Genomic DNA, 23,893 nt, shown 5'->3' with positions numbered 1-23,893 from the left:
TGCCAGGCACTGTGTTAAACACTTTATAATTATCTCATTTGATCCTCACAACAACCCTGGCACTATTATTATCATCCCCATGGATGGGGAAACTGAAGCAGGGGTTAAGTGATTTGCCCAGGGTCACACAGTATAGGTATCTAGCTTAAGTCTACTGGGTGCATGACCCTAGACAGGTCACTTAACCCCTCTCTGCCTCAGTTTCCTCACCTGTTAAATGGGGATATCAGTACCTACCTCCCAGGGCTGTTGTGAAGCTCAAATGACATAACAGCATCGGGCTATTTTCTTGACTGTCCCCTTCCACCACAGTCAAGGTGGGGACTGCCATCTCGCCCCTCCTCCATCCCTAACCTCTGCTTGACCTCCCACCCCTTCGCCAGATGACAGACTCCGCCCTCCCGTGTGACACTTCCCTTAGCCCACGTGACTCGTGATCTTTCCCCCCTTCCCATTTCCACTTTGCCAGCTTACACCTCCCAGCATCACGTGACCCAGTCTATCAACATGATTGGTTCCTCCCCTTCCTCGCGGATACAACCAGGCTGCATCTGCCCGTTGCCCGACTCCAAAATGGCAGCCGCTCACTGCGCGCGCCCGAGCTGCCGGACCTCCTCGTTTCCCTTGCCCGCCCACCACTCCCTCCATTTCTTCTCTGGCCCTCACCTTTACGCCTCCCGATTGGCTGGGAACAGTTCCGCCCTTCAAAAGCGGCCTTTGCCATTGGCCAAGACGCGCTGCCCCTCACAGCGGCCCTCCCCCTCCTTCCCATCCTCGCCCCCCGCCCCTCCCCCCCGCCCTCAGCCCCGGGAGGTATTTTCCATTCCGGTGGGGGTTGGGGGGGAGGGGAAAAGGCTGAGGAGGGAGTTGGGGGCCTTAGGAGAGGGGGAGGTGACCAGGGAAGAGGGGGGCATCCGGTGGAGCCGGGGCCCCCAGGCTCCGTCAGGAGGAAGCGGGAAGGCGCCCTGGCGGTCACTGAAGTCGGGACGGGGCCGGTAGCCGGACTCGCCCGCACCCTGGCCGCGCCGCCCGGACCCGTCCTGCTGGGGCGCAGGTGCCCCTAGAGGAGGCCGCCCGGGGCCCCCGTCGGTGAGTCTCGCGCTCGCTCGCCGCGCGCCGCCCGTTGTCCCCGCTGCCTCCCTGCCTTCCTCCCTCAGCGCCGCCGCCGCCGCTAACGGCCGCCGGCCTCGTCCCCCGGGGCCGCCGTCGCGGCCGATCGCGTCCCCTCTACCCCTACGCGCCGGCGTGTGCCGCCCGCGCTCCCTGCGCGGCCGGGATGGGCGGCTCCGGGAGCGGAGCACGGGTTTGGGGCCGGCGCGGCGTCCTTACGGGCCGGCGTGGGCTTGCAATTGCCCAAGGAGCCAGGGCTCTGGGAGGAGGTGAGAGCGAGGCCGGCCGGCCGCAGCTGGGGAGGGAGGTGGGCTCGCTTGCCCCGGCGCGGGGGGCCAGCACCGCTGGACGGACCACGTTGGCGGGGACCCCGGCAGGCAGGAGCCGGGGCGCGGAGTCGAGAAGGTCGGGACGGGTCGGGGTCGGGGTCGGGGCCGGCGGCGGCCGGCGTGGTGCTGGTAGCGGTGGATGGGCTGGCTCGGATGGGGAGAGGAAGGGGTCCCGAGCCTGGCCTTCAAGCTTGCGGGATGTAGACGAGCAGAAAGGGATGTTTGACCCGGGTTGACGGGGACTCTGCGCTGCATTTGTCTGAAAGGTTACTTCTGGGGGAGGGGTCGGCAAAAGCCCTAGTGTGCCCGGGAAGGGGGCTGCATGTAAAGACTGCATCTTAGAAACAGTCCGACCATAAATCTGAGTTAATGCCCAAAACTTTTAAGAGGCGGCTTTGGTGCCGTGAGGTGGATTTGACACTTGGACATGCTTCTCCAGCAGAGAAGCTCCTCATTGAAGAGCTAGACCATCACTCGTTATTTTTAAATTGTATACGTGCTTGCATTTTGCTTTTATGTAAATATCACACTGTTACAGATGGGAACTTCTTTCCAATAACTAACACTGCTGGGGTTCAGTAACTTGCTCAGCTCCTTACTTCCCAATTTAACGTTTGCACTGTATTGTTCTGTCCCTGCATTTTCTTTTTTAATTCTTCGACTTGACAACTAATCCATAATCGGTTTAAATGTGCTTGGAATGATACTTTATCACATTTTACTACTTTAAAGCTTTAGGTTTAAGCATTTTTTCTAGTTGCTTCGTAGAAAATTATTAACGACTGAGAAGGGAAATGGGGATAGCTGAGGGCCCTAGAAAGCATATCTAAAATCAGGTTGAATGTCTTCTAACAGTAGGGGAGTGTAATGTCAGAAGCTTGTCTCAATATTAATAACCTTGCTTTTACATAACATTCATTTAAAAATTTGATTAGGCAACAGAAAATGCACACAAAAATTACTGGCCTACCATTAATTCTGTAAATTTCACGAAGATAAAGCAAGCTGGAAAAATCATTATGCCTTCTTGAATATATGAGCATATATATAAAGAAATAACATACAAAAAGTTAGTTGAATACTATAAAAGTAAAACTTTTTTGAGGAAAAAATTGGTTTACAATTTTTTTCTGTATCTGAAAAAATTACCTATAAAGGTTTGGCAGTTGCTTTTTAATGGACATTTTCCTATTTCTTCAGTTATTAATTAGCAATTATTTTTGTACTCCATATTGTATCTAAAATTTCTTTAGTTTCTCTTAGGGAGAATGTTTTGGCGCATAGAATAGTGTCCTAGAATGACTTGAAAAATTACATATTCATACTTATGTTTTCTACTTTGAGGCTTATCTGAAGCAAAAGTGTTTTTCTGTATTTTCTCTCAGCTAAGCTTAGCCAATTGCCAGGGAAGTTCCTGCTTATGGAATGGAAACAACTTATTCAAAATATGAAGGCAAATCTGCAAACATTAATAAGAATATATAAATTTTGTATGTGTGTATGCATATACAACAAAATTTTTTAATACACACACATACTTACATATATATATCTGGTGTGAATAATTTACATTTTGCATAGGGGTTTTTCTTAATACTAAATGCTTTACATTATTCAACTTATTTTCATAATACTGTAAAGTTGGTAATTACAAGCATTTTGAAGCTAGAATCATGGCATGTTAGAACTGAACTTCAGAGATAATCAGTTCAATTCTAAAGTTTTACACATAAAACTAAGCTCACAATCTAGTGACTTACCCAAGGTCATTGAGTGACAAAAGTGGTATTCTGATGCTAGGCCTGCCTTTCCTCTGTGTATGTATATATGTGTATTCAGGTGTAAAATATATTCCAAAGTCACCTATAAAATATTTTTGGATTATTGTATTGTCACTGCCATTTCATCTCTAGTAGGGAATTATACAGTTGATTTGTAATATTTCCCAAATGAAAATGAACTTGACTATCCTTAATTGGACAACTTAAAGAATACTCTTCCTAAGTACTTCCTCTTTTTGAAGAAAGGCAATCATTTAAGTATCTGTAGCTGTCATTTAAAGCTACATTTTTTTTTTGATTGGAAGGACTCTTTAGCAACAAGTAGTGATTTTTTTTTCATTCTTATTTTAAAATTTCATTCTAGACAAGGTTCTTTGGAATTCATTTATAAGTCTTTAAAGCCATTATGATTTTTTTGTTTATATTATTAAAAGTGGATTTTTATCCCTTTGCCAAAGCAATTTGAAGTCCCAAATTGCTGCATAGAGTAGAGAACTTAAGTGACATGTCCAAAGTCACACAATCCGTGTGTGTGTCACAAGTGGGATTTACATTCAGATCTTCCTGGCAAGGCTAGCTTTCTTTCCATTATGACATGCTGACCCTCATAATAAAAAAGAAAATTTAGTAATTAAAAAAATGGATTTTTAGTCATCATTTAAGAATTGTGATGCAGTTCCATGATTAATTCTGATGAATTCTCATTTCCTTCAGTTGATTTAGGTATATATGTATAAATCCTTTATTCAACAAATATGTATTTAGCTTAGGCTGTGTTCAGAGCTATTCAGTGCGTTAGCCACCTTTAATTCCAGCATCCTAGATGGGTTCCTTTTTACTTTTATTTAACCCAATATAATGTGCTTGTTACTTAGTAAACACACGTATACATACATGTTAGAATCTCATGGTTCTGTTTCTCTTTCTGCATGCTTTCAGAATTGCTTATTGAGCCAGTGTTTTCCTTAGTGTCTCCTGTTTTGTGGGAGAGCTTTTTGTAGCACTTTTGTTACGGAATTAAACATTAATTTTGCGGATCACAGTTAAGTCAACTGCCCTTCTCCATGCCTTGATTTACTTGCATATGAAATGGGAAAAAAATTTGTACTTGTTCATTAGGTTGTTGAGAAGAAAATACTTTCTAAACCTTAAAGCACTATATAAGTCAGTTCAGTTCAGTTCATTTGACAAAATTTATTAAGGCCTAGTATGAGCCAGGCACTGTGCTAACCGCTGAAGATAAAAGACAAAATAGTTTGTTTAAGCTCCTGCTCTTAGGGGGCTTACATTCTTTTAAGGAAGGGTAGAAGAAAGGAGAAAATCATGTGTATATAATTACAAATATGTTCAAAATAAACACAGTTATTAGTTTGGATGATGAGGGTTGGGGGATGGGGTGAGGGTCACTAACAGTATGGGACTAGGTCCTGGAGAAGGTAAACTAAGCTTTGAAGAAAGCCAGGGATTTTAAGAGGCTGGGGTGAGGAGGGATATGTTCCAAGCTAGGGGCAGAGTATTTGCAAAGGCAGAGGTGAGAGATGGAATGTTCTATATGGGGAACACCAGCTAGGTCACTTAGCCTGGAATGTAGAGTTCCTGAAAGGGATTAATGTGCAATAAGCTGAGGAAGGTAAGCTAGAGCTAGATTGTGAAGGGCTTTAAGTGCCAAATGAGGAATTTGTATTTTATCCTACAGGCAGTAGAGCCATTTGGGCACCTCAAGTAGAGGATTGGCATGGTCAGACTCCAGGACTTCAGGAGGAATATCAGTTCGGCAGCTGTGGGTGGACAATGGACTGGAGGTAGGGGGACCAATTAAGAGACACAGTAGTCCAGGCAAGAGGGGATGAGGCCCTGGCCTAAGTTAGTAGCATGAATAGACATAGAGGCAAGAGAGGCTGTGGAATTGATAAGACTTGGCAACTGTTTGGATATAGGGGGTGAGAGAATACATACCTGAGGATGACTCCGTGGTTGTAGACCTGGTTGAACAAAGGCTATGTAACAGGTAAAATAGGAAAATAGTATAATAAAAAGAAAAGGTTGTAAGATCAGGAGGTCCATTTGATTAAACTCAGTTGCAGAAGTCAGGAATATACAAATTTTAATGCTGATTGCATTCTTTCTCTAATGCTGACCATTAGAAAATCATCAAGTTTTGTCTCCTGTCAAGGTGAAATTATTCTGATTTTATTGATAAAAATGTTAGATTTTGGTTAAGTGATAGGAAATGCTGTTCCAATTTTTAAAAATGTAGTTCTTGGATTCATTTGTACCAAAGGTTTATCGTAGTGTCATGGCCATAGACCATAAGCCGTTACGATGATGGTGACAGCCTGAGTTTGCCTCTTAGGTTAATAACATATTTCCTTAAAGAAGCCTTGGTTTCTTTTCTTTCCTGTAAGTCTCTGGCTATCTCCTCTTTAACGTTTTACTACTGTTGGTCCTTAGTTCTTTGCGCTCTTATTTTAGCCCTTCCTCTTGACCTTTCACTCATATTGCACGCTTGGTTTCTTATCTCTACATAGAACTTATCTTGTTTCTCTTATACATGAAACTTTAATATGTGTGTATAATATGATGAAACGAGATAAAGAACATACAGTGCTATGCAAACCTTAAAGCACCTTATAAATATGAGCTGCTATTATGCTGGAATTGCTCACTCATAGTTTTAGTTCTTTGTTGTGGTAGCAACTTCCTTGGGTTTATTTGATGTGTTCTGTGTCCTTGAATGCATTTTTCATATTTTCCAATTCTGATCCTTCTGTTTTTCCTGTTTTATAGGTGAGACGCTTTACTCAGAAAGGGAAGAAAAAAAATCAATAATACAGTTTTAGTTTTATATCTGTTTCTGCGCTCAGGAAAGTATATTTTTAAATGTTGTTGAACTAGCAAGGGAATAGCTCTTTCATCTTGAGTGACACCAGACAAACTAAGCATTACTCCTGTATTCCTCTCTTGGGCATAAGCAGGAGAGTAGGACAAAAAGAGAGACAGAAAAGGTATAAAAGGTAGGGAGGGCAGAACAGAAGGGGAGAAAGAGACAAAAAGATCAGGTACATAGGGTGCAGAGTTGTTTCACCCACAATGGCAAGTGGTATATATTTCCTCTCCTGATGAAAAATAAACTACTCTCTTCTCTCAACTTTCTAGATTTTCTTCCTATCTGACCATTTCATTGCACCTTGACTAGCTATTACTAGCTTTTCTTTGTCATTCTCTTGTCCTGGGCCATCTTCTCTCTATGTGCCTTCTTCTTTCTTGATTTTCTCGTCTCCTTTCTGTGGGTATAATTATCTCTCTGCAGATGACTCCCAAATCTATATTTCCAGCCTTAATTTCTTTCTTGAGCTTCAGTCTTCCTTGGTTAAATTCAACAGGCATTATTTAGTACTTCCTATGTGTGAAAAACTGTGCTAGATCCTGGTGGTACCAAGAAAGAACCAAGATAGTTCCCGTCTCCAAAGAATTTACATTTAATGACACATACACAGATACACCATATCTAATTAGTTGCCTAGTCTTACTGATTCTGTCTTCACAACTTCTCTGAAATCTGGCTCCACTTAAATGAACTGTTACTCTAGTTCAGGCCCTCACTTTCTTTCGTCTACATTCTATGCTCTACCTAGTTGTCAGAATAATTTTCCAAAAGCATGGGTTTGAGCATTGTTATTTCCCTGCCTCCGAATTTTCAGTGGCTTCCTATGACTTCTAAGATAAAATATCTTTTAGAATTTATAATTTCCTTTAAGGCTTGCTTCTTATGTGTCATCCTGTAAGGAAGCCTTTTCTGATCACCGTGATTATTAATGTATCTCTCCTTCAGAATATCTTTCATTTGTCAGTTGACATGTAGTCAATCCTCAGTATAAAGCAAGCTTCTTGAAGTTAGGAACTTTTAAAGTTTTGTCCTTACATCCCAGCCTTGGATATATAAGGTATTTAAATGAGTTCTTGTTTAAATTGAAAAGTAATGAACTCCTCATCTTACATTCAGATGTTAAGTTAAAGGTCACAGTTCTTTATAGTTTATGACCATTTGATTATTAAATATCAGCAAGTTTCATGACACTACCTCAAGGCATTTTGCTGAGGAAAGAGAAGATTCAATCTCTTTCTTTAAGGAGCTTAGCATGTCAACTGTGTGCCATAAAAGTTGGAGGTTTTAGAAGTTTGTTAAGTATGGATTTCAGGAGACATCAGTATTATCACATTGTATTGAATTATACATAGTTCATTTTCCCAATAAGTTGACTCATTCTGCCCTTAGGTATGATATCTAATTCCATGGTATAATGAATTATTTTATAACCAGCTTCCACCAAGTTGTATGGTTTGTCATAAAAATAAAGAGAAGAATAATTATTATCTTCTAGATAGTCTGTCAACCATGCATAAAGTTATGTATACATAAACTGATCAGGGGTGGAAAATTGAAAGAAAAATGCTTGATGTCATTATGCTTTAATAGAACAGTGTTTGTATTGTTTGCATCTTTTTCCTTTAGGTTAGACAGCTGCTAGTCATTTAAGTTAGAAGAAAAAAAAAGTTATACAAGTGTGAATCTGCCTCTTTCCAAAATTAAGAGGGAACAAATGTTCACATGGAGGTTAGGAATGAAGACTATGGAACAGTGTATTATTTAAATGGCACATGTGAAATGTCTTATGTCTATATGGATATAAAATTTGGGATTATTGGCACTACAACCTCCTGAGTTAAAGTTAGTGCTCGGTAACCCAGCATATGATACAACTAAACCTAATCTGATTTTTAAAGTTTTTGGTTTCATATAGTATGCATGATGAAACTTAGTTTTTGGTTTTTTTTTTAAACCTTAAATTTCCTTTAAAAATAAGGATAATTTTTGAGCTTGCTTAGAACAAATAATCTTGAAGGGTAATTATCCTGAATTGCTCATTCATATTAGCCTTAAGGAAAGGTGCATTTTAATTCTTACTGAAAAATCAGTCAACAGCTTTGAATTTTGCCAGTGAAAGAAAACATGTTCAAAAGAAATAAAGTAAAGACTTAACTGGTCTTATGTCTGGCAAGTCCTTTACTTTCCAAACTCCTGCTGTACTGCTTCTTACCTAAAATCACCCTCTGGGTAAACTCCTTCCTCTTGCTAATTCTTTCTGTATTTTCATCAGTTTGATCCATTCTAATAAACATTTATTAAGTATTTTAGTGATTCTGAGATGTTATCATTATTGTGGGTCCTTCCTCCTAAAGTGCCTACCCAAGACTTTATTATACTTTGTGTCATGAACTCATTAATATCCCATAGAAACAGTACAGGGGCTTATTCAGCATTGGGTATCCTCTTAGGCCCGTGAAATGCCCACTATAGTTATTGATAGCTCAGTGTACATAGTCTCTGTGCACTCTGTCCAGGATGCCCTTTAGAAATCTTTCTGCTGTCAAAGAACTCCCTTTAAACTTTCCATTTCTTCAGAGTTCTTCCATACATCCCTTTTACCACCTGTTAGTAATTGAAACCTGTCTTTTCCCTGAAGATACCATCACTTAATACCTTCCCCTGTGTGTGCTTCATGCTACTGCAGAGATTTTTAACTTTTTTGTGTACCGTGGACTCCTTTGGCAATTTGATGAAGCTCATGGACCTCAGAATGCTTTAAAATGCATAAAATAAAAGCTAACATAAAACATTTACTATGTTCCAGATACTGTGGTAAGCACTTTACAATTATTATCCTATTTGATCCTCACAATGACGGTGGGAGATAGGTGCTGTTATTATCCCCTTTTTATAGAAGAAGAAACTGAGGCAAATAGTATTAAGTGACTTGCCTAGGGTCACAGGTAGTGTTTAAGGGTGGTTTTGAACTTAGCTTTTCTTGACTACAGGACTGGTACTCTATCCATTGCACCATCCATTACAAATACAAAGAATTAACAAAGTAAACCAATTAGATTGAAATATAAGTACCATAGTGTTTGGGTTTTTTTTTTTAATTCATTGGTCCCACATTAAGAACCTTTGCACTTAATGGAATCACAGATCCTTGATGTTTATAGTTTAGTTGCTCTTATTCTCCCTACTAGATTGTAAACTCATTGGGAGCAGGGACTGTTTTCCCCCCTACCTTTGTGTGTCCAGTGCCTCCCTAGCAAAGTACCTTATCCTTAATAAGAGCTCAGAAACTTTGTTGGAATTAAATTAAGATAATTCATGACACCCTTGCCTTGCCACTTGAATTGCCTAGTATGTTATGTAGTAATATGTTACTGTAGACATTGTAATGAGTCTTTTAAGGATTTAGTTTATAGACTATTTAAACTCAAAATTAAATTGACATTCTTGTATTTAATGAGATGAATCATTAGGTCACTTCTTACCTAACCCCAGGAGGAGAAGCAGCAATGAGGATAATTCCGAAGCTATATATAAGTGGTATTTGCATGTATTTTTTGAGCATAGATATATCTATTCTTGAAATGATAAATAATACTTTCTGTTTGCATAGCACTTTACTACTGTATACTCACATTAATCTTATTTGATTAAAACCATGTTACAAAGATCAAGAGGGGAGGGGGAGGTGTAAAAAATATTGTCAGTTTTCTCATCTAGTGGGTTTGTTCAACAAAAGTTTATTTAGCTCCTGTCTGCTAGGCCGATTAGAAACAACATGGTGTAGTGGCTAGATAGCTGGTCCCTATGTTAGGAAGACAAGTTAAAGTTCTGCCTGTCCTTGAGACCCTGAGTATATCAGCTAACCTCATATTTCTTCTTCCCCTCTCTCTACTCAACTTTAAAAAATTTTAAGTTGCAGAACAATTGCCAATCCATATTGGTAGAAGGAGGTTCCTCACCATTGAGCTACCTTTTCCTTTGTCAGTCACAGTGAGGAATGCAAAAAATAATCAGAAAGGATACCAGTCCTTGTGAAGCTTACAGTTCTAGTAGAGGAAATAATTTCCTTCCCTTTTCACAATCAAATTCCTAGCAAAAGTTACCTCTACTGTTGCTTCTAGTTTCACACTGCACTTTATAGTCTTTTACAATCTGATGTATGTTCCTGTCATTTGCTCTCTCCAAAGTCACCATGATTTAAACATTTTTTATTCTTTTGCTGAGTTCAACGGCCTTTTCTCATGTGTCGTTGTTCTTAGCCACTCTTAGCTTTTAATACTCTAGATTCATACCCCCTCCCCCCTCCATTTGCTTCTCCCTTAATTTCTGTGGTACTACTTCTTGTGTTTCTCTTCCTACAAGTCAGATTGGTCCTTCTGGGTCTCCATTGTAAGTTCATCACCCATGTCCCCAAATCCCATGTGAGGCTGTATCTCAGGGATTTAGCCTTTCCCATTTCTCTTCCTACACTCTCTTACTTAGTGATCTCATCAGCTCCTATGGATTCAACTATCAATTTATGCAGATGATTCTCACCTCTCCTTAAAGAAGCTCTTTTATCTCTCTTGAGCTCTAGTTCCACAGCTGCAGCTGCCTGCTAGACATCTCCATCTCAATTTGCCATAAGCATCTCAAACTTAACATCCTTCCCCCAAAACCTACCCTGTCACCTAATCTAACTTTCTTAGTTATCTTGAGGGCACCACCATTCTTCCTGTTACAGTATTTAAAACCCAGGAATCATCCTGGCTGTCCTATTCTCTCTTTCACACTTCTTCACCAATCACTTGCCAAGTCTTGTTGACTTCTCCTCCTTAACAACTCTAATGTCCATCCCCTTCTCTCTACTTGCACCAAAACCACCCTAGATTAGGCTCTCATCACTTTCCGCCTAGATTTTTGCATTAGCTTCCTAATTGATTGCCCTGCCTCAAATCTTTCCCACTATAATCTTTTCTGCCTAGATTTTTGCATTAGCTTCCCAATTGATTGCCCTGCCTCAAATCTTTCCCACTATAATCTATCTTCCACACACCTGCCAAATTCCTAAATTGAAGGAAATGATGACACTCCTTTGCTTAACAAACTTCAGTGGCTCCCCAATGCCTTTAGGTTAAAATACAAACTGTTCTCTGGCTCTAAAGCCCTTCTCAATATTGTTCTAGCCTATCTTTCTTGATTGGTTATACATTCTCCCCCAGGTACTCTAGCTAGATGGGGTTACTTGCTGCTTCCGGCTCATGACATTCAACTCTTGCCACTGTGCCCTTGTTTGTCAGGCCGTGCCCTATGCCCAGAATGTTCTCCTTTCTCAATTCTGCCTCTTGGAACTCCTGCTTAAATGAATGAATGAGAAAGTATTTATTAAGTACTCACAATGTGCAAAGCACTGAGGATACAAATAGAAAAGTAGAGACACTGCCCTCAAAGAGCTCACATTCTAATAGTAGAGTTAACTGACGTAGGAGGTTTCAGCTGCATGTCGGATGGAAAGGTCTTATGATCCTTAGGATGTAGCATTACTGCAGATGCTGTCGCATTTTCTTTAATGTTCCCACTGACAAAATCATTATTTCTGATTTCAAACCATTTGACAGTACCAAGGACCTTGGTGTCAAGAACTTTTTTTTTTTCCTGGATTGTCAATAGCTATGTTTGCTGAGGAGGTGGAGAAGCAGTTGCTAGGTTGCATATCCATAGGGGTTGCTTCCACAGACGATGGCTTCAAGGGAAGGTTAGAAACAGGCCCATCTGGGGCACGCTGGCATGCTCAGGACTCTTGCTTGATTTTACCTGGCTGTTAGTGGCAATTAATAAAAGATTGGTGTTTTTGATAATGAGGAATGTGTACCCTTTCTTCACAAGCTGATCCCTTAAATGATGGCTGTGAGGCTCTGGCTGGAAGCAGAGATGGTGGTCTGGGGAGGGAGGGATGGAGAAAAGAGGAGGGGACCACTGTTATTCCCAGGGTTCTTGAATTCAGGCTCTTAGGTCTGTTTCTCTTGGCGTCTGAATGGAGACGGCTGTGGGTTTATTCACACATGCCACTTTTTGTCTCTCTGTCAATAAGGTCCCTTTCTACTTCAGTAATCAGTCAATCAGTAAGCATTTATTAAGCACCTATGTGCTAGGCACTGTGCTAAATGCTGGGCTTACAAAAAGGAGCAAAGGATAGTCCCTGCCCTCAAGTGGTTCACAATCTCAATCTACTTTAGCTTGGTTGGCTTCTCCACAGTATTTCTGGGTGATGGCAGTGGGTATGAGAGGAAGTGGGGTCATTTGCTTGAATCAGCTGGCATATGCCATCCCCTCTTTCTCAGGTTGCCTTGCTTTCAGTGTTCAAGTGCCTCCTCCTTTCTGTAAGAGACCTTTTCTGATTTTCCTCAGTTATTAATGCCCTCTTCCCGCCATGTAGTTTGTGTATTTCTTGCATTGATTTGTCTATGAACATATTTCATTCTCTAGTAGACTGTAAGCTCCTTGAGGGCAGGGATTGTCTCACTTTTATATTTGTATCCCTAGCATCTAGCATAGTGCCTGGCATATAATAGGTACTACTTAAATGCTTTTTGAAATAGCTATTGTAAAGTGTGATGTCATTGTCATGAGATGTTCAGAGTATTTTCAGAAAAGAAAGGGTACTCCTGGCTGCTCAGAACCTTTTTCTGATTTGGAAGAAGTAATGGAGTTTTAAAGACCTACTGTACTACAGTTAGTTGGCTGTATGGTGAAATGAAATAAATTGAAAATTAAATAGTGATTTGTGAACTGAATGTTAGCAATAGATATTATATAAGGGCATTAAGGGGGGGAGAGCTGGTTTTGTAATATTCTTAATACATAATTATTCCAATAAACTATCTAGAGAGATAGTTGTAGATATATTTAAAGAGATAGTCCAGAGAGACTTTTATGTCCTCAGTTTATAAACTTTTAAATTCATATGACCAAAAATAATAACCAAATTTTTGTACTTATTTATATAGTAGATTAACAAATTAAATAATGTGGTTCAACAAACATGAAGTGCTTACTAGATGGCAGAGATCCAGTGGCAAAAAAGAGATTCCCTTTTTCCAAAGAAGACAGAGAGAATGTACTGTAGGTAGTTCGGGGAAGGCTTTGTAAAGGAGGTAGCAACTGAACTAAGTTTTGAAGGAAAACAAAGATTCTAAGATGTAGCAATGAGGAGGTAATACATTGGTGGGGGGAGGGAGAGAGGAGAGAAAGGTGGGATGGCTTGTACAATTGCATGGAGACAGAAGGTGGCAGGTTTGGTTGAGGGGAAGTTTGCTCATTCAGTTTAGCTATAAGATAGAGTAGTTTTATAGATTTAGAGCTACAAAATACCTTTGTTCAGTCATTTGTGATTCTTCATGACCCCATTTGGGGTTTTCTTGGCAAAGCTGTTGGAGTGGTTTGCCATTTCCTTCTCCAGCTCATTTTACAGATGGGGAAACTGAGGCAAACGGAGGTTAAATGACTTGCCCAGAGTCATAAGCTAGAAGTGTCTGAGGCCAGTTTTGAACTCAGGAAGATGAGTCTTTGTGACTCCAGATTTGGCACTGTATCCACTGTGCCACCTAGCTGCCCCTGCAGGACAAGGCACTTTGGAAGCCATTAAATGGGAAAGAAATATAAGCATTTTCTATAATGTCTGTCATGTGCCAGGCACTATGCTAAGCACTTTACAAATATCAACCATCTCATTTGATTCTCAAACACAACCCTGGGTTGGTAGTTGCTTTTATTATCCCCATTTTCCACTTGAGGGAACTGTAGCAAACAGGTTTAATGACTTGCCCACACGGCTGGTTAAGTATCTGTGGTGAGAATTGAACTCAAGTCTTCCTGACTGTCTGATATGTTCCAGGCTAATTACTGGGGAGATAAATCCTAAAAAAGAAAGACAGCCCCTGCCCTCAAGGAGCTTAAAATCTAGCGGGGAAAGACAGCACATAAAAGGAAGTTGAAAGGGAGCAGTGAGGAAGGGGAAGCTATTTGACTTGGAGAAATAGTAGAGAAGTCCCAGCATAGAGCAGCCAGGTGAGATATTCTGAGCTGAGCTGCCTCCTTCAGTAGAAGTTGGAGCTTGTGGCTCTACCTTTCAATTAGAGGGGCAGAGGGTGGTGATGATGTAGAGGTGCCAGGGCTGATGGAGTAGGGCAGGATGATGAGGTTTTCCAAATAAAGAGCTTCCTGGTGGAGAAGTCAGAGATATCCTAGAGTTGTGTAGCCAAATGAGAAATGAGATGTTCTAGACTGAGATTTCCCCTTTAAATGGAGGTTTAAATCTTACCCTTCCATTTTCCAGATAAGAAAACTGAGGTGCGAAGAGGTTGGCTGACTTTCCCAGGGTCATACAGCTCATCTTGAGGTAGGGTTTGAACCCAGGTCATCTGACTCCAAATCCGGAGCTCTTTCAAGTAAGTAATGGGTAATGTTATGAAATGATTGGAAAGGTCGCCTGGAACCAGATTGGAGAGGGCCTTAAAGAATAAGCTGAGGAATTTGTATCTGATCCTCAAGGATGTAGGTAAACACTGAAGACTTTTTGATTGGAGGAAGGAAGATTCTTTTGGTGCTTATATGGAAAATATATTGTAAAAGGGAGATAGTGAAAGTTAAGGATCCCAGTTGGACAGTTACTACAGTATTCCAGGTGCAAAGTTGCTAAGAACATGAACTATGGTGGCTTTGTGATTGTATATTTAAAGTTGGAAGGGACCTCAGAGGCCATTGACGCTGGGCGTCTTGGTTCCCCCCTTCTCCCCCACCTTCCATAGAATTATTCTGCACAAGAGACTCATAAGGACTCATTGACAAAAACTTAGAACAAAACAGTCACTTAAAGTTCTGATTATACTGTTTCAGGAGGTTGATACTAAAAACATCAAACATGTTTTTTTTCCCAGAACAGATGAATTAGGCATTTTGCTTTTATCTGGCTCTTTACTATTTGAACTTCCTCAAAGTCCATGTCTGCCTAGCCAGACCATGGGTTGTGCTCATTCTTCTGTCAGTGTTAATCTTTTTGAAGAAAAGCCATTGCAGTTGTTATGCATCTAACACTAGGAACGCCTGAATTCCCAAGGTAACCACTCACTCCTAAAAAGAACATCTCTTATGATCACTGTTTTGTTCCCTCTTCTCAGGGAAGGAAACAAAACAAAAGAGGAAGCCTTGAAATCCTGACTTAGGTTCATGTGAAGGAGTCCCTGCTCTGACAACCATGTGTAAGCAGTTCTGAACTACACACATTCAGGAAAGTGACAAAAGATAGAAAGCCAAAGCTTATCCCTCCTTTAAAAATTGACACAACAACCCTCCCATGGAAGAGACTGGAAGATTCTGCCCCCAGATTTGCTATGTTCGCCCTAGATTTCCCTTTAGTACTGAATGAGAAAATGCATGGGTCTCACAGAAAGGATGGAAAGGGGAGGGAGGACTCACTGGTTTGCCCCCATTACAAAAAAGAATATTTTTTTCTTTCTGATAACTTAGAAAGTAGAGAGGTAGTCTTCAAGCTTTTTCTAGGTCAGAGACCATTCAGTGCTTTTGAGCACAGGTTGACCAAACGTAATACACTTTATTTAGGTTACTGCAAAGTTACCTCAGCAGGTAGGTGGTAGAGTGGATAGAGTGCCTGACCTGGAGTCAGAAAGGTTTATTTTTCTGACTTCAGATCTGGCCTCAGACACTTGATAGCTGCGTGACTCTGGGCAAGTCACTTAGCTCCATTTGCCTCGGTTTGCTCATTTGTAAAATGAGTTGGAGAAGGAAATGACAAACCACTCCAGTATCCCTGCCAAGAAAATCCAGATGGGGTCATGAAAAGTCGGACACGGCTGAAAAACCACTGGACAACAACAAAATTATCTTTATTCTTTTTACATCCTGGAAGGAAAATCTTTGGTCCATGAACTCTAAAACCTCCATTCAAGGAAGGGGACCAGTTCAGCAATCTTTTCATTTTGTTCAGGTTGCACTGTTTTGGACTTCTTTGGACTTCTCCAGTTTGATCCCTGAAACCTCATCATTGAGAAATCTCTTTGTCCTGAAAGATCTGATCAGCTTTAGTGCTCTCTGATTGGATGAGAATGTAACAGTGAACTACAAAACCTCTTATTTAAGGAGGGAGCCCAGGTTATCCATCTCTTCATTTTCTACCTGCCTACACTTTTTTGGACCTCTTTGGACTTTTCCACAATGCCCCTGTGCTGCCTGGGTACCCTCCTCCCCCTCCCCACTTTTTAGTTTCTTTTTGTATTTCTTATCTCATTAGATTGTAAGCTCCTTGATAGCAGGGACTGTCTTTTTCCTGTTTGTATCTCTAGCACTTTGGACAGTTCCCGACACTTGGCAGGCTCTTAATAAATATTTATTGACTGACTGACAGATTTTGTTCTTTCTGGTAGCTTTTGTGGCCCACGCCCTTGGAGATTTCTTCTCCCCTTACTAATGTTTTGACAGCCATTCCCAACTATTTTTTTGTTGTTTTGAAAAAGCATTTATTTTTATTCTGAATTTAAACCCTCAATAAAAATAAGCATTTCCACAGTATGTTTAAGAATGAGAGAGGATTATTCATCAAATTGCAAATCTCTATTATGTATAGCTTGCTTTTCTTTTAAATTTCAGATAAATTGAGCATATAACTTTCAGAGCTGCTCTGATTGTAATCGCTTGTGGCTTTCCCCCTCTTCTGTTGTCTTTTTGGGGGGAGGGGAATCACCCTATCCTTGCCCCTTCCCTTCTCCACCCCTGCTCCCGTTCAAAGAAAAAGAGAACTCTTTCTGCTATTGTATGAATTGTTCTCCTGATTCTATTCACTTACTCTGCATCAGTTCATACAACCTGACACCAAGCTTAAATTTAACAGAAACTTCCGTTCATTGCCCCTAGGTCTGCATGGAGATGAGATATTTGTCTTTCAGCCAGCTCCTGTTCCTTTCAGATGTCTTTCTAAGGGTATAGTTCATCCGGACCACGTGGCTTGAATTCATTGTGGGCAGTTAGGTGTTCTTTTTACTCCTTACTTTGACTATTGGTTTCCTGTTAGCCATTTTTATCCTGTTCTATAGAAGGTTCATTTTCCTTGGAAGAGGTAACAGAAGCAAAATATATAGCTAATCATTGATTCTTCCCTCTTATCATCTGTTGATCATGGCACTGCTTAACTTTTGACAAAGATCTTCCTTATCTTTTCTTCATCTTCTTTTCTCCCCATGTACTTGAAATGACAATAACAAAAAAATTTTGTTACCTTTACCTTCCTTTATCAGCCTTAGCTTATTCAGAGCTTTAGCAACCCTGATACTCTTCTTTCAAGTACTGTGTCATACCTTTGTGTTCATCCTTTACCTGCTCTTATTTCCATCTTCTATACATGACTTAATCTAGGTTGATTATGGAATTACCTGTGCATCCATATCAGGGTCTTTTCAGACACTTTCTTCTGTCTTCTTTATCAAAATTTCCTTTCTCTTTGTGTTTTCAGACTTTTATTCTTGAGCTACTCCTTTAGAATTTTAGCCCATGGAAATCTTATATTTCTTTCCTCTTTGAAATGTGCTCTACTAAAATTAGGGTGTGTGCTATAATATGTCAAACTTTCTTCTTCTCTGCCATATATTCTAAAATGGTTACTCACTTTTTCCCCCAGGTTCCCATTATTTCCACTAAAGCAACCAGTTTTTCCCTGTCATTGAGAATTAAACATAGAATAGAATTTCTCTTTGTTGGTTCGTATATATTTTGAGGGTTGGAATTGTGACAAAAGAAAAACCCTGAGAGACAGAGTTTCAGTGTAATTAATAATCAATTTATTAATTAGGCTAGCCAGCAATCAATGAGTTGATGGTCAGTGGTTTCTCTTGGTAACCAGTAATGGCTAGGGAGACCCAGAAATGACTTAAATAGCACTCCCCTGACAAATGAAAATCAATTCTGATTGGTGAACATTGAATGAGGAGGTAGACCAGTGTGGCATCTGGGCAGAGGAAGCCATCTCCATTTGGACCTCTCTGGCTAGTTTTCTCCTTCATGAGCTGGACTGTCCTAAAACTGTAATGGAGGGGATCAAGGACGGGGGGTTCCTCCCCCAGGCAAAGACTCCCCCAGACAGGATTCTGTTTATAGTCTAAATCGAAATTAGGTCTCCCAGTTGGGTGGGGTCCTGCCCAAAGTTAACTAGCCTGTGCCTTGAAGGCTAGGAGCAAATCTTATCACTTAACTGAGTCCTTCAGAGATTGACTGGGTTTTAACAAATAAAAGGAAAAGGGTGGATCACAAATTAATAGTTATTAACATAATAGTATATTAATTTTTCTCAAAATGACCATTAAGATAAATCAAGAAGTTATCACGGTGGAGCCAGATGGTAAAGAGGCAGCAAGTCAGTTGAACTCTCCCCACACACCCCTCTCAACAACTTTCATACCTCAGCTGGAGTGGCAGAGTTAATAGAGGTTGGGGTGAGACATTTTTCCAGCTAAAGACAGTTTAGGGGGTCAGCAGGCGAGTCCTGTGACACTCAGGTGGGCCTTGGCATGCAGCACAGTGCGCGGGGTAGCATAACTGGCAACGATGCTGAGACAGCAGTAGCTGGGAGTTCTCTGCCCAGAGATGGTAAGGGAATCCTAGAGCTGGTCTGAAACAGATTGCAGGGGACCCTTTGCTGGCACTGGGTGCAAGATCTTGTTACATTGTTACATTGTCCATTGTTCAGATTGTGGTTCCAGGGTGAAGAGGAAAACTAAGACTTGTGGCCACAGGGCAGCAGAGGCCCTGCTCACAATTCCAGGGTGGAGAAGAGTGTTTGTGGTTGCTCCCACATCAATTTCCTCACATGAATTAGCTTCCCAATTTATAATATTCTCCCTTGCTCTTTTTTGACCATGGTTTTTTAACTTTTTTTTGGGGTGTAACAAGTTCTATTCCTACATTGTAGTAAGTCTCTTTGGTTTTTAGCTTGGTAGATAAACTTAATTTTTTCCCTCCTTACTCTTTCCTTTTAAGTTTAAAGCCTATTTGATTAGGTTTTTCAAGACATTGGTCAAACAGATTCTTACCAGTTCTTGTTAAATATACTCCGTCCCTGTCATTTCTGTATTTCAAACTGTAGAAATTTAAATTCCCTTTCTCAGATACCATCTTCTTAACCAGTTGTTCACCTCCCAAATGTACTTTTCTGTTTTGCATCCCTTGCCTTAGATGGGCATTAGTAATAAGAATACTACCTACATCTGTATTGTCTTTAGTCTTTTACCTAAGACTTAGTAATCTTTGGCAACAGTCTCTAGGTTCCTTCTGGCAGTATCATTTGTACTCAAGTGAATGTTTAGATGTGGGTAGAAATCACTTGTTTTAACAAGTCTACTCTCTTTTACATTTGGTGTGCCCCAGAAAGACAGCTGATTTGTCATTTCTATTAGGTGGACAAATAGCTACCCTCAGTACCTCTTAGCAGACAGTGAGTCACTAACCCTTGTGCGTTTAATCCTTACTGGATGATCTCTCACCTAACAGCACATGTGTGTGTATGTAATTATTTCTTGAAGGAATTACATATTATTTACATTTTACAGATTAGGAAATTGAGAACTTCAAGAGATTGCAACTTGCCTGTGGTTATGTTGTTGAATCATTTCAGTCGTGTCTAACTCTTTATGACCCCATTTGGGGCTTTCTTGGCAGAGATACTGCCGTGGTTTGCTATTTCCTTCTCCAGCCCATTTTACAGTTGATGAACTGAGGCAAACAGGGTTAAGTGACTTGCCCAGGGTCACACAGCTAGGAAGTGTCTGAGCCCAGAATTGAACTCATGAAGAGGAATCTTTCTGATTTCAAGCCCAGTGTTCTATCCACTGTGCCATCTAACTGCAGCCCATGGGCATCCATTTAGTAATTGTCTGAATTGGAATTCATCACAGGTCCCTCAGACTTTAAGTCCATTGCTTCTTATGCTGTACCCAATGTCTGTTTGTCTATATTGATGGTTAAAATGATGGAAAACTTAATCAAAGAAAACCTATTAGAGGAAAACAAGAATATTTTCTCTTGAGAAATTATACCTAAAGTTTTTTTGAAGAGCAAAATGTATTAAAATTTGAACAAGTGAATATGATTTATGTAGACTTTTGTAAAATATTTTAAGAAAAGGTATTAGTTTTTAGAAATCCAAAGGTAAAATTAGCAGAGAAGCAGAAGTAAAGGTTAAAGATAGCTAATGCACTTTTGGTGGAGTTGTGAACTGATCCAACCAATTTGGAATTATGCCCAAAGACCTATAAAACTGTGCATACCTTTTGATGCAGCAATACCATGCTAAGTCTATATCCCAAAGACATCAAAAAAAAAAAAAAAAGGAAAAGGACCTATTTGTACAAAAATGTTTATAGCAGCTCTTTATGTGGTGGCTAATAATTGGAAATCAAAGGGATGCCCCTCAGTTAGGGAATGGCTCAACAAGCTGTGGTATATGATTATAATGGAATATTATTATGCTATAAGAAATGGCAAGCAGGATGATTTCAGAAAAACCTGGAGAGACTTACATGAACTGATGCATAGTGAAGTGAACAGAACCAGGAGAATGTTATACACAGTAACAACAATTGTTTGATGAAGAACTGTGAATGACTTAGCTGTTCTCAGCAATACAGTGATCCAAGACAATCCCAGAGGACTAAGGATGAAGCATACTATCCATCTCCAGAGAAAGAACTGATATTGTTTGAATACAGAATGAACCGTGCTATTTTTCACTTTCGTTTTTTTTCTTTTATTTGAGCTGTCTTGTACAAAATGACCAATATGGAAATGTCTTACATAATTGTACACGTATAACCTATATCTGCTTACCATCTCCGGAAGAGGGAAGGGAGGAAAGGAGAGATAGAATTTGGAACTCGAAACTTTAAATAAAAATGTTAAAAAAAAATTGCCGACATTCCCGTGATTGAAGTAATATGCACATTGTGGGTCCAAGGCTCATGTCCTTTAACGTTTTTTTTTCCTAAACCACTTGGAAGACATTAAGTTTACAAGGGATTATACTTTTGCTGCTAACTTAAAAAAAAAAGAGGATAAACTAGGAAAGACCATCTTTTTGTATGTTTTATTATTGGAAAGCCTAAAATAATACATTTAGGGAAAAATAATTAAAACTACATACAAGTTTTTTATTATGATCTAGGGAAGGGACCTGAGAGTCATGGTAAATTTTTTTGAAGTTTTTTTTTCTAGTTTTCTGCAGCTTTTTTTTCTAGTTTTCTGTTAAGTCTAAAACAGTTAGGAAAATGCTGACCATGATCAGGAACAATATTGGACATGATGAGTAATGGATGACCATGGATAATCTTTGTGTTCTGTAAGTACCAGATCTGGAATCATATGACTCGGGTTATCCTAGTTATGCTGCTTAAAACCTGTGTGACCTTGGGAAAGTTAACTTTCTTCTTTAAGCTTCAGTTACTTCATCAGTAAAGTAAGGGGTTTAGAGTAGATAGTATCTTGAAATTCCCTTCTACCTTTAGAAGTCGAATCCCATGGGCTTGTGAAATTGAGGATGGCTCTCAGTATGTTGTGTGGAACTTAGGGGTGAACTTACGGAAGAACGTGGACAAGTGTCACATAGGACAGGCTGGAGTGAGCAAGTTATAACCTGCTTCTTTGGAGAGAATATCCACATTAATGAAATCATAGGCCATTTGAATGTTTAGGTCTTTTTTTAATAGTTGTGCACAAGATGTGAGTCCAGATAAGGATAACCATAATGATTCAGGTATTTAGGGAGTTGCTATTTTTCCTCAAACTAAAATGAGAATTCTGCCTAGAAAGACAAAAGTTAGAAGTGATATCCAATAGCATTCAGTCATGAAGAATATATAGGTAGACTAAATATACCAATTCCCAAAACATTAGAACCAGGGGATATCCCTTAATAGAAAAAAAAGCTGTTAATTGGATAAAATATTTTTTGCATCAAATAGCTTTGATAAAAGTCCACTATCCTAGGTATTCTGGGTTGGATGTGACTCAGGCCAGTTCCCTGGTAATATTCCCTGGTTTAATATTAAAACAAAATGACATTTGTGGGCCATTCATCAGTTTAACAAAAAAGAGATTTACTTAGTTATAGCAAGAGAAGGATATACATTGAGGACACCTTGCACTTATTCAACTGATGGAGGTTTCCTTGCTTGAGTTGCCCATTATGGTCTTCCAGCCATCAGAGCAAAGAGTTTGGAGCTCCTTTTGGCTATTTTGTACTTGGACAACCAGAAAATGTCAAGAGTTTAAGCCATTAGTTTCTTGACCCAATCCAATTTTTAATTTACAGGGTTTCAATACCCTGCATTGGGGGAAGGGGTTAGAAAATTGTTACTACTCAGTAAGGTATGTAGGGAATTAACGTGAGTATATGAGAGGAACTATTTTCCAGTAGTTAATAGCCAAAGGATTTATGAAGAGTTTTCGTAAGAGTAGCTTGCATTTATATAGCACTTTAAGATTTGTAAAGCACTTTCCATGTATATGGTTCTCTCATTTGATCCTAGTATGATTGTCTTAATTTAGTAAATGAAGCCAGCAGTGGGCATCTTCCATTTGGATGTAAGTTATCTTTGTGAAGTATCTTTTTCTGCTGTGATAGTCATTAAAACTGAGTATTAAAATAAAATAATCTCAGAACTAAACCTTCAAAAATCTATCACAAAGTGTTAAACCAAGCTTTTCAGAAATAATCAAGTATATTCAGTCAAACTAATATCACTAAAAATATTAATAATTTTTAAACAAAGTTTTGGTGCCATTAATAAATAGTTTGTAAAATATGTTTTATTGTGTCTGCCTCGTCTTTTTTTTGGGGGGAGGGGTATGTTTTAAAGTATATGTAATGCATTAGTAGGGCAGTAAATTTATATATGCTCAAAATTTTTTTAACCCAGTGATTTCTCTACCAGCCACATAACCCAAGGAGAAAAAGAAAGGTCCCAGGTACACCAGAAATATAGTAGCACTTTTTGTGATAGCGAAAAAGTGGAAACAAAGTTGAGTGCCCATCAATCAAGATACAGCCAAACAAATTGTGATATGTGAATGGCAGGGAATACTATTGTACAGTAAGAAATGATCATGAGGGAGAATTCAAATAAACATGAAAAGACTTCTATGAAGTATGATATAGAGTGATGAAAGTTAAATTAAGAGAACAGTATAAACAAAGATTTCAGTCACATAAATGAAAACAATTCTAAAAGGTAGGTTAAATTAGCCACAATGAACAGTCTTGGTTCCAGAGTTCAAAAAAATGGAAACACAAGAGTTCCCCACATAGGGAAGTGGTGAATTGTGGGCATGAAATGTTGTATAAATTGTTGTAAGTTGTTATTTTGTCAGTTTCAGTTAATTGTTTCATTTGATTTTGAGTCAATGCTTAGTGGGAAATGAATGCAATTTAAAAAAAACACAAAAGATTTCACCTTTTTTTTTTTTTAAAAGCAGGGAGAATTAGGTAGTGCTCCCAGTGATTATCTTTTAACAATCAGTCTTAAGTGCTTATGAGCCCTATTTACAATGAATTTAGAACATTATACTTTAGAGTTAAGCAGAAAGATTGAGTGATTATGTTGGGGGACAATTTGTTTGAATAGGTGTTTTTCCTTGACCCCACTAACTTGTATTATAATCTGTCTAATATGAAGCACATATTTTTATGGCAGAAATTCAAGCAAGATTTTGGGTAATGTGTACCAGTTGAATGGCAGGACAAAAAGTTTTCC

The 23,893-nt window shown here is 39.6% G+C and overlaps 1 protein-coding gene across 1 annotated transcript in view; it reads left to right on the top strand.

Annotated features, from left to right (window-relative positions):
• Window positions 1–1,023: 1,023 nt before the first annotated feature.
• SOCS5 (suppressor of cytokine signaling 5) overlaps window positions 1,024–23,893 on the top strand; it is an 82,124-nt gene continuing 59,254 nt past the window's right edge. The window contains exon 1 of the mRNA XM_027865245.1: window positions 1,024–1,089. The gene's annotated coding sequence lies outside the window, so the exon portion shown is untranslated. The remainder of the gene's footprint in view (window positions 1,090–23,893) is intronic.

This window comes from Vombatus ursinus, unplaced genomic scaffold (genome assembly GCF_900497805.2).
Source record: "Vombatus ursinus unplaced genomic scaffold, bare-nosed wombat genome assembly UNPS02014778.1, whole genome shotgun sequence".
Classification (NCBI taxonomy): domain Eukaryota; kingdom Metazoa; phylum Chordata; class Mammalia; order Diprotodontia; family Vombatidae; genus Vombatus; species Vombatus ursinus.
This window is presented reverse-complemented; position numbering and strand designations above follow the sequence as displayed.